Below are 15,550 nucleotides of genomic sequence, written 5' to 3' on the forward strand. Positions count from 1 at the left end.
ACCACTGTCGTTTTTTTTTTCGGGCTGAATTTTTGAGTTTCCATATCTCAGCTCTGGAAGGGGCTAGAGCCTCCATTTTTGCACTCAGGTCTAAGTCTCATTGCCCTCTATCAGAATCCAGAGTTTTGGGAAGATTAGAGAAACTTAATTTTTCGCCCAAAAAAAAAAAACGTAAGGGGTACCACTGTCGTTTTTTTTTCGGGCCAAATTTTTGAGTTTCCATATCTCAGCTCTGGAAGGGGCTAGAGCCTCCATTTTTGCACTCAGGTCTAAGTCGCATTGCCCTCTATCAGAATCCAGAGTTTTGGGAAGATTAGAGAAACTTAATTTTTCACCCAAAAAAAAAAAACGTAAGGGGTACCACTGTCGTTTTTTTTTTTCGGGCTGAATTTTTGAGTTTCCATATCTCAGCTCTGGAAGGGGCTAGAGCCTCCATTTTTGCACTCAGGTCTAAGTCTCATGGCCCTCTATCAGAATCCAGAGTTTTGGGAAGATTGGAGAAACTTAATTTTTCGCCCAAAAAAAAAAACGTAAGGGGTACCACTGTCGTTTTTTTTCGGGCCGAATTTATGAGTTTCGATATCTCAGCTCTGGAAGGGGCTAGAGCCTCCATTTTTGCACTCAGGTCTAAGTCTCATTGCCCTCTATCAGAATCCAGAGTTTTGGGAAGATTAGAGAAACTTAATTTTTCGCCCCAAAAAAAAACGTAAGGGGTACCACTGTCGTTTTTTTTTCGGGCCAAATTTTTGAGTTTCCATATCTCAGCTCTGGAAGGGGCTAGAGCCTCCATTTTTGCACTCAGGTCTAAGTCTCATGGCTCTCTATCAGAATCCAGAGTTTTGGGAAGATTGGAGAAACTTAATTTTTCGCCCAAAAAAAAAAAAACGTAAGGGGTACCACTGTCGTTTTTTTTTTCGGGCCGAATTTTTGAGTTTCCATATCTCAGCTCTGGAAGGGGCTAGAGCCTCCATTTTTGCGCTCAGGTCTAAGTCTCATTGCCCTCTATCAGAATCCAGAGTTTTGGGAAGATTAGAGAAACTTAATTTTTCGCCCAAAAAAAAAAACGTAAGGGGTACCACTGTCGTTTTTTTTTCGGGCCAAATTTTTGAGTTTCCATATCTCAGCTCTGGAAGGGGCTAGAGCCTCCATTTTTGCGCTCAGGTCTAAGTCTCATTGCCCTCTATCAGAATCCAGAGTTTTGGGAAGATGGGAGAAACTTAATTTTTCGCCCAAAAAAAAAAACAACGTAAGGGGTACCACTGTCGTTTTTTTTTTCGGGCTGAATTTTTGAGTTTCCATATCTCAGCTCTGGAAGGGGCTAGAGCCTCCATTTTTGCAATCAGGTCTAAGTCTCATTGCCCTCTATCAGAATCCAGAGTTTGGGGAAGATTAGAGAAACTTAATTTTTCGCCCAAAAAAAAAAACGTAAGGGGTACCACTGTCGTTTTTTTTTCGGGCCAAATTTTTGAGTTTCCATATCTCAGCTCTGGAAGGGGATAGAGCCTCCATTTTTGCACTCAGGTCTAAGTCGCATTGCCCTCTATCAGAATCCAGAGTTTTGGGAAGATTAGAGAAACTTAATTTTTCGCCCAAAAAAAAAACGTAAGGGGTACCACTGTCGTTTTTTTTTCGGGCCGAATTTTTGAGTTTCGATATCTCAGCTCTGGAAGGGGCTAGAGCCTCCATTTTTGCACTCAGGTCTAAGTCTCATTGCCCTCTATCAGAATCCAGAGTTTTGGGAAGATTGGAGAAACTTAATTTTTCGCCCAAAAAAAAAAAAACGTAAGGGGTACCACTGTCGTTTTTTTTTTCGGGCCGAATTTTTGAGTTTCCATATCTCAGCTCTGGAAGGGGCTAGAGCCTCCATTTTTGCACTCAGGTCTAAGTCTCATTGCCCTCTATCAGAATCCAGAGTTTTGGGAAGATTAGAGAAACTTAATTTTTCGCCCAAAAAAAAAAAACGTAAGGGGTACCACTGTCGTTTTTTTTTTCGGGCCGAATTTTTGAGTTTCGATATCTCAGGTCTGGAAGGGGCTAGAGCCTCCATTTTTGCACTCAGGTCTAAGTCTCATTGCCCTCTATCAGAATCCAGAGTTTTGGGAAGATTAGAGAAACTTAATTTTTCGCCCAAAAAAAAAAAAAACGTAAGGGGTACCACTGTCGTTTTTTTTTTTCGGGCTGAATTTTTGAGTTTCCATATCTTAGCTCTGGAAGGGGCTAGAGCCTCCATTTTTGCACTCAGGTCTAAGTCTCATGGCCCTCTATCAGAATCCAGAGTTTTGGGAAGATTGGAGAAACTTAATTTTTCGCCCAAAAAAAAAAAACGTAAGGGGTACCACTGTCGTTTTTTTTTTCGGGCCGAATTTATGAGTTTCGATATCTCAGCTCTGGAAGGGGCTAGAGCCTCCATTTTTGCACTCAGGTCTAAGTCTCATTGCCCTCTATCAGAATCCAGAGTTTTGGGAAGATTAGAGAAACTTAATTTTTCGCCCCAAAAAAAAACGTAAGGGGTACCACTGTCGTTTTTTTTTCGGGCCAAATTTTTGAGTTTCCATATCTCAGCTCTGGAAGGGGCTAGAGCCTCCATTTTTGCACTCAGGTCTAAGTCTCATGGCTCTCTATCAGAATCCAGAGTTTTGGGAAGATTGGAGAAACTTAATTTTTCGCCCAAAAAAAAAAAAACGTAAGGGGTACCACTGTCGTTTTTTTTTTCGGGCCGAATTTTTGAGTTTCCATATCTCAGCTCTGGAAGGGGCTAGAGCCTCCATTTTTGCGCTCAGGTCTAAGTCTCATTGCCCTCTATCAGAATCCAGAGTTTTGGGAAGATTAGAGAAACTTAATTTTTCGCCCAAAAAAAAAAAACGTAAGGGGTACCACTGTCGTTTTTTTTTCGGGCCAAATTTTTGAGTTTCGATATCTCAGCTCTGGAAGGGGCTAGAGCCTCCATTTTTGCACTCAGGTCTAAGTCTCATGGCCCTCTATCAGAATCCAGAGTTTTGGGAAGATTGGAGAAACTTAATTTTTCGCCCAAAAAAAAAAACGTAAGGGGTACCACTGTCGGTTTTTTTTTGGGCCGAATTTTTGAGTTTCCATATCTCAGCTCTGGAAGGGGCTAGAGCCTCCATTTTTGCACTCAGGTCTAAGTCTCATGGCCCTCTATCAGAATCCAGAGTTTTGGGAAAATTGGAGAAACTTAATTTTTCGCCCAAAAAAAATAACCGTAAGGGGTACCACTGTCGTTTTTTTTTCGGGCCGAATTTTTGAGTTTCAATATCTCAGCTCTGGAAGGGGCTAGAGCCTCCATTTTTGCACTCAGGTCTAAGTCTCATGGCCCTTTATCAGAATCCAGAGTTTTGGGAAGATTGGAGAAACTTAATTTTTCGCCCAAAAAAAAAAACGTAAGGGGTACCACTGTCGTTTTTTTTTCGGGCCAAATTTTTGAGTTTCCATATCTCAGCTCTGGAAGGGGCTAGAGCCTCCATTTTTGCACTCAGGTCTAAGTCTCATGGCCCTCTATCAGAATCCAGAGTTTTGGGAAGATTGGAGAAACTTAATTTTTCGCCCAAAAAAAAACAACGTAAGGGGTACCACTGTCGTTTTTTTTTTCGGGCCGAATTTTTGAGTTTCCATATCTCAGCTCTGGAAGGGGCTAGAGCCTCCATTTTTGCGCTCAGGTCTAAGTCTCATGGCCCTCTATCAGAATCCAGAGTTTTGGGAAGATTGGAGAAACTTAATTTTTCGCCCCAAAAAAAAACAAAAAACGTAAGGGGTACCACTGTCGTTTTTTTTTCGAGCCGAATTTTTGAGTTTCGATATCTCAGCTCTGGAAGGGGCTAGAGCCTCCATTTTTGCACTCAGGTCTAAGTCTCATTGCTCTCTATCAGAATCCAGAGTTTTGGGAAGATTAGAGAAACTTAATTTTTCGCCCAAAAAAAAAAAACCGTAAGGGGTACCACTGTCGTTTTTTTTTCGGGCCAAATTTTTGAGTTTCCATATCTCAGCTCTGGAAGGGGCTAGAGCCTCCATTTTTGCACTCAGGTCTAAGTCGCATTGCCCTCTATCAGAATCCAGAGTTTTGGGAAGATTAGAGAAACTTAATTTTTCGCCCAAAAAAAAAAAAACGTAAGGGGTACCACTGTCGTTTTTTTTTTCGGGCTGAATTTTTGAGTTTCCATATCTCAGCTCTGGAAGGGGCTAGAGCCTCCATTTTTGCACTCAGGTCTAAGTCTCATTGCCCTCTATCAGAATCCAGAGTTCCCTATCGTAGTCACTTCGAGTTACGTCAGAAGTGACGGAGATTGGGGGTTTCGCATAGAAAGCCAATCCTCTTCGAGTATTAAAACACGAGCCAATGGCATGCAATGCCTTGGGGCTGCGGAAATTTGCATAGCGTACTCCGCCCTACTCCGTGAGTATAAAAGGAGGAAGTGAACGCAACCGCAGTATGTTTTCGCTTCGGAGCCAAGAGAACCTCTTCACTCCTGAAAGCACTGTTCAAGACTCTTCGAGACGAGCGTCCTCTTCAGTGTTGGTGTGACGGCGGTACCCAGCGAGATTCTGCATCGCCTGCGATCTGAGCAGTGGTCTGCCAGACTTTGCGCTTCTCCCTGGTCGCTTCAGCGCTGAAAGAGTGAATTTCCTCCTCTCATTGAAAGAGCTGCACGCGCACGTCTTTTTAAAGACGGTTCGCCCGTGCTCTTCTGGGTGTGATTGATTTCTGTCGTCATCTGATGGTCACGATCGCTGCTTTGTATGCCTGGGCATTTCAGCATGCAGCAGCAGCGTTCGTGGATGACTCATTTTCCTTCTGTGGGAACATGACCATCTCTACACTGAGGTCGAGACTCAATGATCTCACTTGAGTGAGAGTCCCGGTCCCCCCCGCTCGATCGGTTTCCTCCATAGGGGGCCCGTCGACCCGGGGACCTGGTGATTTACGGTGATGGTGTGGGATAAGCCCCGACGATTCCTCGGGCCACACCTCCCGCCTCAGTGCGAGAGCCAGCGAGCGTTAGTTCGATTCAGTCGGTTGCTTCTTCGGTGGCACCGGCTGCTTCGGGCAGCGCTCCAGATGATGATGCGATGTCGATCACAGCATCACTAGGCGGGCTTGACTCCTCGGGAAGTGAGGATGCGGCCGCGTTGCCTCCCTCGGGAGCGTCAGCGCCGCCGTGTCTGATCCCGCGATGATGGCCGTGCTATCTCGGGCGTCCGTGAGCATCGGGTGGGGGTGGAACTCCGCCCCTCCCCGATCTCTCGCGGCTGAATAATTGGTTTTTGGGTAACGCTGCCGCCTTACGGCCACGGCCAACCCCAATTTCCTTTTTTCCCCGAGTTGCATGCGGAACTGACACGCACTAAAAAATAAATAAATAAAAAAAAAAAAAAAAAAGCGTGCTTAGTTCCCCGCCCTTCCTCCCCTCGGCGATGCGGCTGTCTGTGGGTACGCTGGGGCTCCCCCGGTCAACCGGCGGTTGCTCTCAGATGCCCCTCCAAAGCCTATGGGTTCTCGTCGTCTATGGCGGCGCGATTCTGTAGAGCAGCGGGACAGGCAGCCTCCGCCCTGCATATGATGAGCACCTACAAAGCTAGCTGCTCAGGAATGTGCACGAGGAGGTGACGGACCAAGCGAGCTGCGAGCCTGTCGCCTACCTTGTCCTTAAACGGGTCACGGAGGCGGTCGCTCGCTCCCTTGGTCAGGTGATGCCCACCGCTGTGGTCCAGGAGCATCATAATGTTCGGCGGTGCGGTCCAGGACTTTGCCCAGCACTTCTCGACCGCCTAGGAGCAGACGAAGGCGGTTTCTCTGCCCCGACGGCCAGCTGCTGCCTCCAACCAGCCGTCGGCTCGGACGCCTCCGCCAGCTCGCCGCCGAGGACGCCCCCCTGCGGCTCCCTTCCCTCCCACACGGCCCCAGCAGCAGCCTTCAGCCGGTTCGCGTCGCGGAGGAGGCCACAGGTAAGCGTCCCAAGAAAAGAGCCCCCCCTCAGGCCGCGTGCCCCGCTAGATGCCAGGCGAAGCGATGTTCCTGAGGCGGGCCGCTCAGTGATAGTGTCATGGTTTTTCTCAGGAGGCGGTGGCAGGGCCCCTCCTTCCCCGGTGGAGGGCCGGTGGAGAATCTTTTGTTCTAGCTAGCTCCCTGAGCTGGTTGAGGAAAAGCTGACACTGTCATTGAGCACACAGACTGGAATGAGCGCGCACGACGTCCAGTGCGTCGCCCCGTTCATTCCTCTCTGTCTCGGAGGGCGCGGAAGGGTGCGTGTGTCGTCCCCGGGCTACGCCAATCCCTTCCCCCTCTGTCGCCAGACCCCCGGCAGAACAGACCCCCGTGGAACGCTCTGCCTTCCCTGGTCTCTTCTGTCGGGGAGCGGGTTTCGACGGTGCATCCGGACGGGGTAACTCCTGCACGCATGCCGGTCGACCCGCCTCGCTGCCCCTCCGGGGGGACGTCTGTGGTTCGCATGACCCCGTTGGCTCACTTCCTGGAAGCCTGGCTAGCGCTTCCCGGGGTTCCCGCTGGGTCATCAGAACGATCGGATTCGGCTACGCGATTCAGTTCGCACGGTCTCTTCCCCGCTTCAGGGGAGTTCGCTCCACGATGGTTGGTGGCAATGCCCCAGTCTTGAGAGCGGAGATTGCGACCCTGCTGGCGAAGGGTGCAATCGAGACGGTCCCTCCAGCCGAGGTGAGGTCCGGGCTTTACAGCCCCTACTTCATTGTCCCCAAGAAAGACCGGTGGGTTACGACCGATCCTGGACCTGCGCATTTTGAACCGTTCTCTCCATCGACTACCGTTCAAAATGCTCACGGCCAAACGCATTTTCGAATGTGTTCGGTATCAGGATTGGTTTGCAGCGATCGACCTGAAGGACGCGTACTTCCATGTCTCCATTCTCCCTCGACACAGACCGTTTCTTCGGTTTGCCTTCGAGGGCCAGGCATACCAGTACGCCGTTCTCCCATTCGGGTTAGCTCTGTCCCCTCGCGTCTTCACGAAGATCGTCGAGGCAGCCCTTGTTCCCCTTCGCGAACACGGGGTTCGCATCCTGAACTATCTCGACGACTGGCTGTTACTAGCACACTCTCGAGCTCAGGTTTGCGAACACAGAGACCTGGTGCTACGGCACCTAGCCCGTCTGGGCCTTCGGGTCAACCGGGAAAAGAGCAAACTTTGCCCCGTGCAGAGGATCTCTTTTCTCGGCATGGAGATAGACTCGGTCGCCATGTCCGCGCAGCTCACGAACGAGCGCGCGCACTCACTGCTGGCTTGTCTTCGACAGTTCGAGGGCAAGAGTGCGGTTCCACTGAAACTTTTCAGAGGCTCCTGGGGCATATGGCATCCGCGGCCGCGGCAACGCCGCTCGGTTTGCTTCATATGAGACCGCTTCAGCTGTGGCTTCGCGATCGAGTCCCGAGGTGGGCATGGCATCGCGGCTCGCTCCGAGTTCCAGTGACTCCGACGTGCCGCCGATCCTTCTTCCCGTGGTCGAACCTCAGCTTTTTACGGACAGGGTCCCTATTCAGCGAGTTTCCAGGCATCTCGTTGTCTCCACGGATGCGTCTACCACGGGTTGGGGTGCCATGTGCAATGGGCATGCAGCCGCCGGTTCCTGGACAGGAGCCCAGCGCCTCATGCACATCAATTGCCTCGAGCTGTTGGCAGTACGGCTCGCCCGGCACCGCTTCCGAGCGTGCTCTAGGGCCAGCATGTGCTTGTCCGCTCAGACAACACTACGGCAGTAGCGTACATCAACCACCAGGGGGGGTCTACGCTCGCGCCGGTTGTCGCAGCTCGCCCGCCACCTCTTGATATGGAGTCAGAAGCACCTGAGGTCCCTTCGTGCAGTTACATTCCTGGAGACCGGAATCGGGCAGCCGCGAGCTGTCCCGGGCCCGTCCCATCTCCGGCGAATGGCGACTCCATCCCCAGTCGGTCCAGCTGATTTGGGACCAGTTCGGGGAGGCACAGTTAGACCTGTTCGCCTCTCGGGACTCGTCCCACTGCGCCCAGTTATTCTCTGACCCGCGGCTCTCTCGGCTCGGATGCGCTGGCGCACAGCTGGCCACGGGGCCCACGCAAGTGTGCGTTCCCCCAGTGAGCCTCCTTGCACGGGTGTTGTGCAAGATCAAGGAGGACGAGGAGCAGGTCTTGCTGGTAGCCCCCTACTGGCCCACCAAGACGTGGTTCTCCGAACTCTTGCTCCTCGCGACAGCACCTCCTTGGCCTATTCCTCTGAGACCGGACCTACTCTCTCAGAGACGGGGCACTCTGTGGCACCCTCGTCCCGATCTTGGAGGCTGCACGTGTGGCTCCAGGACGGGACGAGGCAGGTTTGAGTTCGCTGCCACCTGCGGTGGCGGCAACCATCACTTCCGCAAGAGCGTCGTCCACGTGACACCTTTATGCGTTGAAGTGAAACCTCTTCGTCAATTGGTGTTCTTCTCGCTGAGAAGACCCCCGGAGATGTTCGATCGGAGTCATGCTTCCTTCCTGCAAGAGGGGTTGGAGCGCAGGCTGTCGCCCTCCACCCTTTGGATTATGTCGCGGCCATTGCCGCGTCTCATGATGCAGTGAAAGGTAAGTCTATGGGAAGCATGACCTGGTCATCAGGTTCCTGAGGGGAGTGAGGGGGCTAAATCCGCCTCCCTCCCCTCCTGCCCTCTGGGGACCTCTCAGTAGACCTGGGTGCTCTGCAGAGGCCTCCCCTGGAGCCTTTGCAGTCGGTAGAGTTTTTGCCCTGTCCTATGTGACAGCACTCCTGATTGCATTGGTATCCATCAGGAGAGTAAGGGACCTGCACGCACTCTCTGTTGACGAAGTGTGCCTGGAGTTCGGGCCGGCTTACTCTCACGTATTCCTGAGACCCCGGCCTGGATATATGCCCAAGGTTCCTACCACTCCCCTCCGGGACCTGGTGGTGAACCTGCAAGCGCTGCCCCTGGAGGAGGCAGACCCAGCCTTGGCACTGCTCTGTCCGGTACGTGCTCTCCGCACCTATGTCGACAGAACGCAGTGTTTCAGGACCTCAGACCAGCTCTTTGTCTGTCATGGGGGGAGCCAGAAGGGAAGGGCTCTCTCAAAGCAACGGCTGTCCCACTGGATAGTGGATGCCATTGCTTTGTCTTACCAGCAGCAAGGCCTTCCGTGCCCCCTTGGTGTGACGGCCCATTCCACTCGGAGTGTAGCCTCCTCTTGGGCTTTAGCGCACGGCGCCTCGCTAACAGACATCTGCAGAGCTGCAGGCTGGGCGACACCCAACACCTTCGCCAGATTCTATAATCTGCGAATTGAGCCGGTATCCTCTCACGTACTCGTTTCGGCCAGTTCTGGATCCGCTCAGGTGTCTTCGCTTGCTCGCCACTCCACTCCCCGGACTGGATAAGTGCGATATTTCCTCAGTTCTTCCATTGAAGTCTTGAGTCCTCCAGCACCGACGATGCGGGCACCACTGCGTTGCTCTGGATGCTAGCTAGGTGCCTCCATGCGCACGGTTCCCCATGGTAACCGTCTCATGTGTATTATCCACTGTAAGCCTCTCTGAGCATGTGTCTTCCCTTGGCAAGCCATCTGCCACCCCTGGAGTTTAAATCAGTAGCCACCTGCGGTTGGTACTCCAGTGTTCCATATGCGTTCCTATGTGGCCATATGTGTATTCTTAAGTCCTCCCTTCGGTAGGCAGCTGGTAGCATGTCCCCTTCGGGATATGTTCCCAGTGTACCTTGGTAATCCTGTGTCAAAGTCGGATCCCCAAAAAAAAAAAAAAAAAAAAGAGGTAAGGCTCGGGGGTTCAGTCTTTCGCAGGGCACTGGAAGACAGCTTGAAGATGGCGTGATGGCACAGACCCCCAATCTCCGTCACTTCTGACGTAACTCGAAGTGACTACGATAGGGAACGTCTCGGTTACGTATGTAACCCTCGTTCCCTGAGTAGGGAACGGAGACGTTACGTCTCCCTGCCACTTCTGCTGTATCGCTGGGTAGAGGCCGAGTTCAGTCTTGGCTCCTCAGCGAAGACATACTGCGGTTGCGTTCACTTCCTCCTTTTATACTCACGGAGTAGGGCGGAGTACGCTATGCAAATTTCCGCAGCCCCAAGGCATTGCATGCCATTGGCTCGTGTTTTAATACTCGAAGAGGATTGGCTTTCTATGCGAAACCCCCAATCTCCGTCACTTCTGACGTAACGTCTCCGTTCCCTACTCAGGGAACGAGGGTTACATACGTAACCGAGACGTTTTGGGAAGATTAGAGAAACTTAATTTTTCGCCCAAAAAAAAAAAACGTAAGGGGTACCACTGTCGTTTTTTTTTCGGGCCAAATTTTTGAGTTTCCATATCTCAGCTCTGGAAGGGGCTAGAGCCTCCATTTTTGCACTCAGGTCTAAGTCGCATTGCCCTCTATCAGAATCCAGAGTTTTGGGAAGATTGGAGAAACTTAATTTTTCGCCCCAAAAAAAAACAAAAAACGTAAGGGGTACCACTGTCGTTTTTTTTTTTCGGGCCGAATTTTTGAGTTTCCATATCTCAGCTCTGGAAGGGGCTAGAGCCTCCATTTTTGCGCTCAGGTCTAAGTCTCATTGCCCTCTATCAGAATCCAGAGTTTTGGGAAGATTAGAGAAACTTAATTTTTCGCCCAAAAAAAAAAAACGTAAGGGGTACCACTGTCGTTTTTTTTTCGGGCCAAATTTTTGAGTTTCGATATCTCAGCTCTGGAAGGGGCTAGAGCCTCCATTTTTGCACTCAGGTCTAAGTCTCATGGCCCTCTATCAGAATCCAGAGTTTTGGGAAGATTGGAGAAACTTAATTTTTCGCCCAAAAAAAAAAACGTAAGGGGTACCACTGTCGGTTTTTTTTTGGGCCGAATTTTTGAGTTTCCATATCTCAGCTCTGGAAGGGGCTAGAGCCTCCATTTTTGCACTCAGGTCTAAGTCTCATGGCCCTCTATCAGAATCCAGAGTTTTGGGAAAATTGGAGAAACTTAATTTTTCGCCCAAAAAAAATAACCGTAAGGGGTACCACTGTCGTTTTTTTTTCGGGCCGAATTTTTGAGTTTCAATATCTCAGCTCTGGAAGGGGCTAGAGCCTCCATTTTTGCACTCAGGTCTAAGTCTCATGGCCCTTTATCAGAATCCAGAGTTTTGGGAAGATTGGAGAAACTTAATTTTTCGCCCAAAAAAAAAAACGTAAGGGGTACCACTGTCGTTTTTTTTTCGGGCCAAATTTTTGAGTTTCCATATCTCAGCTCTGGAAGGGGCTAGAGCCTCCATTTTTGCACTCAGGTCTAAGTCTCATGGCCCTCTATCAGAATCCAGAGTTTTGGGAAGATTGGAGAAACTTAATTTTTCGCCCAAAAAAAAACAACGTAAGGGGTACCACTGTCGTTTTTTTTTTCGGGCCGAATTTTTGAGTTTCCATATCTCAGCTCTGGAAGGGGCTAGAGCCTCCATTTTTGCGCTCAGGTCTAAGTCTCATGGCCCTCTATCAGAATCCAGAGTTTTGGGAAGATTGGAGAAACTTAATTTTTCGCCCAAAAAAAAAAAACGTAAGGGGTACCACTGTCGTTTTTTTTTTCGGGCTGAATTTTTGAGTTTCCATATCTCAGCTCTGGAAGGGGCTAGAGCCTCCATTTTTGCACTCAGGTCTAAGTCTCATTGCCCTCTATCAGAATCCAGAGTTTGGGGAAGATTAGAGAAACTTAATTTTTCGCCCAAAAAAAAAAAAACGTAAGGGGTACCACTGTCGTTTTTTTTTCGGGCCAAATTTTTGAGTTTCCATATCTCAGCTCTGGAAGGGGCTAGAGCCTCCATTTTTGCACTCAGGTCTAAGTCGCATTGCCCTCTATCAGAATCCAGAGTTTTGGGAAGATTAGAGAAACTTAATTTTTCGCCCAAAAAAAAAAAAACGTAAGGGGTACCACTGTCGTTTTTTTTTTCGGGCTGAATTTTTGAGTTTCCATATCTCAGCTCTGGAAGGGGCTAGAGCCTCCATTTTTGCACTCAGGTCTAAGTCTCATTGCCCTCTATCAGAATCCAGAGTTTTGGGAAGATTAGAGAAACTTAATTTTTCGCCCAAAAAAAAAAAACGTAAGGGGTACCACTGTCGTTTTTTTTTCGGGCCAAATTTTTGAGTTTCCATATCTCAGCTCTGGAAGGGGCTAGAGCCTCCATTTTTGCACTCAGGTCTAAGTCGCATTGCCCTCTATCAGAATCCAGAGTTTTGGGAAGATTAGAGAAACTTAATTTTTCACCCAAAAAAAAAAACGTAAGGGGTACCACTGTCGTTTTTTTTTTCGGGCTGAATTTTTGAGTTTCCATATCTCAGCTCTGGAAGGGGCTAGAGCCTCCATTTTTGCAATCAGGTCTAAGTCTCATTGCCCTCTATCAGAATCCAGAGTTTGGGGAAGATTAGAGAAACTTAATTTTTCGCCCAAAAAAAAAAACGTAAGGGGTACCACTGTCGTTTTTTTTTCGGGCCAAATTTTTGAGTTTCCATATCTCAGCTCTGGAAGGGGATAGAGCCTCCATTTTTGCACTCAGGTCTAAGTCTCATTGCCCTCTATCAGAATCCAGAGTTTGGGGAAGATTAGAGAAACTTAATTTTTCGCCCAAAATAAAAACGTAAGGGGTACCACTGTCGTTTTTTTTTCGGGCCGAATGTTTGAGTTTCGATATCTCAGCTCTGGAAGGGGCTAGAGCCTCCATTTTTGCACTCAGGTCTAATTCTCATTGCCCTCTATCAGAATCCAGAGTTTTGGGAAAATTGGAGAAACTTAATTTTTCGCCCAAAAAAAAAACGTAAGGGGTACCACTGTCGTTTTTTTTTCAGGCCAAATTTTTGAGTTTCCATATCTCAGCTCTGGAAGGGGCTAGAGCCTCCATTTTTGCACTCAGGTCTAAGTATCATGGCCCTCTATCAGAATCCAGAGTTTTGGGAAGATTGGAGAAACTTAATTTTTCGCCCAAAAAAAAAACAACGTAAGGGGTACCACTGTCGTTTTTTTTTTTCGGGCCGAATTTTTGAGTTTCCATATCTCAGCTCTGGAAGGGGCTAGAGCCTCCATTTTTGCGCTCAGGTCTAAGTCTCATTGCCCTCTATCAGAATCCAGAGTTTTGGGAAGATTAGAGAAACTTAATTTTTCGCCCAAAAAAAAAAAACGTAAGGGGTACCACTGTCGTTTTTTTTTCGGCCCGAATTTTTGAGTTTCGATATCTCAGCTCTGGAAGGGGCTAGAGCCTCCATTTTTGCACTCAGGTCTAAGTCTCATGGCCCTCTATCAGAATCCAGAGTTTTGGGAAGATTGGAGAAACTTAATTTTTCGCCCAAAAAAAAAAAAACGTAAGGGGTACCCCTGTCGTTTTTTTTTCGGGCCGAATTTTTGAGTTTCGATATCTCAGCTCTGGAAGGGGCTAGAGCCTCCATTTTTGCACTCAGGTCTAAGTCTCATGGCCCTCTATCAGAATCCAGAGTTTTGGGAAGATTGGAGAAACTTAATTTTTCGCCCCAAAAAAAAACAAAAAACGTAAGGGGTACCACTGTCGTTTTTTTTTCGAGCCGAATTTTTGAGTTTCGATATCTCAGCTCTGGAAGGGGCTAGAGCCTCCATTTTTGCACTCAGGTCTAAGTCTCATTGCTCTCTATCAGAATCCAGAGTTTTGGGAAGATTAGAGAAACTTAATTTTTCGCCCAAAAAAAAAAAACCGTAAGGGGTACCACTGTCGTTTTTTTTTCGGGCCAAATTTTTGAGTTTCCATATCTCAGCTCTGGAAGGGGCTAGAGCCTCCATTTTTGCACTCAGGTCTAAGTCGCATTGCCCTCTATCAGAATCCAGAGTTTTGGGAAGATTAGAGAAACTTAATTTTTCGCCCAAAAAAAAAAAAACGTAAGGGGTACCACTGTCGTTTTTTTTTTCGGGCTGAATTTTTGAGTTTCCATATCTCAGCTCTGGAAGGGGCTAGAGCCTCCATTTTTGCACTCAGGTCTAAGTCTCATTGCCCTCTATCAGAATCCAGAGTTTTGGGAAGATTAGAGAAACTTAATTTTTCGCCCAAAAAAAAAAAAACCTAAGGGGTACCACTGTCGTTTTTTTTTCGGGCCAAATTTTTGAGTTTCCATATCTCAGCTCTGGAAGGGGCTAGAGCCTCCATTTTTGCACTCAGGTCTAAGTCGCATTGCCCTCTATCAGAATCCAGAGTTTTGGGAAGATTGGAGAAACTTAATTTTTCGCCCCAAAAAAAAACAAAAAACGTAAGGGGTACCACTGTCGTTTTTTTTTCGAGCCGAATTTTTGAGTTTCGAAATCTCAGCTCTGGAAGGGGCTAGAGCCTCCATTTTTGCACTCAGGTCTAAGTCTCATGGCCCTCTATCAGAATCCAGAGTTTTGGGAAGATTGGAGAAACTTAATTTTTCGCCCAAAAAAAAAAAAACGTAAGGGGTACCACTGTCGTTTTTTTTTCGGGCCAAATTTTTGAGTTTCGATATCTCAGCTCTGGAAGGGGCTAGACCCTCCATTTTTGCACTCAGGTCTAAGTCTCATGGCCCTCTATCAGAATCCAGAGTTTTGGGAAGATTGGAGAAACTTAATTTTTCGCCCAAAAAAAAAAAACGTAAGGGGTACCACTGTCGTTTTTTTTTTCGGGCTGAATTTTTGAGTTTCCATATCTCAGCTCTGGAAGGGGCTAGAGCCTCCATTTTTGCACTCAGGTCTAAGTCTCATTGCCCTCTATCAGAATCCAGAGTTTGGGGAAGATTAGAGAAACTTAATTTTTCGCCCAAAAAAAAAAAAACGTAAGGGGTACCACTGTCGTTTTTTTTTCGGGCCAAATTTTTGAGTTTCCATATCTCAGCTCTGGAAGGGGCTAGAGCCTCCATTTTTGCACTCAGGTCTAAGTCGCATTGCCCTCTATCAGAATCCAGAGTTTTGGGAAGATTAGAGAAACTTAATTTTTCGCCCAAAAAAAAAAAAACGTAAGGGGTACCACTGTCGTTTTTTTTTTCGGGCTGAATTTTTGAGTTTCCATATCTCAGCTCTGGAAGGGGCTAGAGCCTCCATTTTTGCACTCAGGTCTAAGTCTCATTGCCCTCTATCAGAATCCAGAGTTTTGGGAAGATTAGAGAAACTTAATTTTTCGCCCAAAAAAAAAAAACGTAAGGGGTACCACTGTCGTTTTTTTTTCGGGCCAAATTTTTGAGTTTCCATATCTCAGCTCTGGAAGGGGCTAGAGCCTCCATTTTTGCACTCAGGTCTAAGTCGCATTGCCCTCTATCAGAATCCAGAGTTTTGGGAAGATTAGAGAAACTTAATTTTTCACCCAAAAAAAAAAACGTAAGGGGTACCACTGTCGTTTTTTTTTTTCGGGCTGAATTTTTGAGTTTCCATATCTCAGCTCTGGAAGGGGCTAGAGCCTCCATTTTTGCAATCAGGTCTAAGTCTCATTGCCCTCTATCAGAATCCAGAGTTTGGGGAAGATTAGAGAAACTTAATTTTTCGCCCAAAAAAAAAAACGTAAGGGGTACCACTGTCGTTTTTTTTTCGGGCCAAATTTTTGAGTTTC

The sequence above is a fragment of the Pimephales promelas genome, chromosome 14 (genome assembly GCF_988280905.1).
Source record: "Pimephales promelas chromosome 14, fPimPro1.hap1.1, whole genome shotgun sequence".
NCBI lineage: Eukaryota > Metazoa > Chordata > Actinopteri > Cypriniformes > Leuciscidae > Pimephales > Pimephales promelas.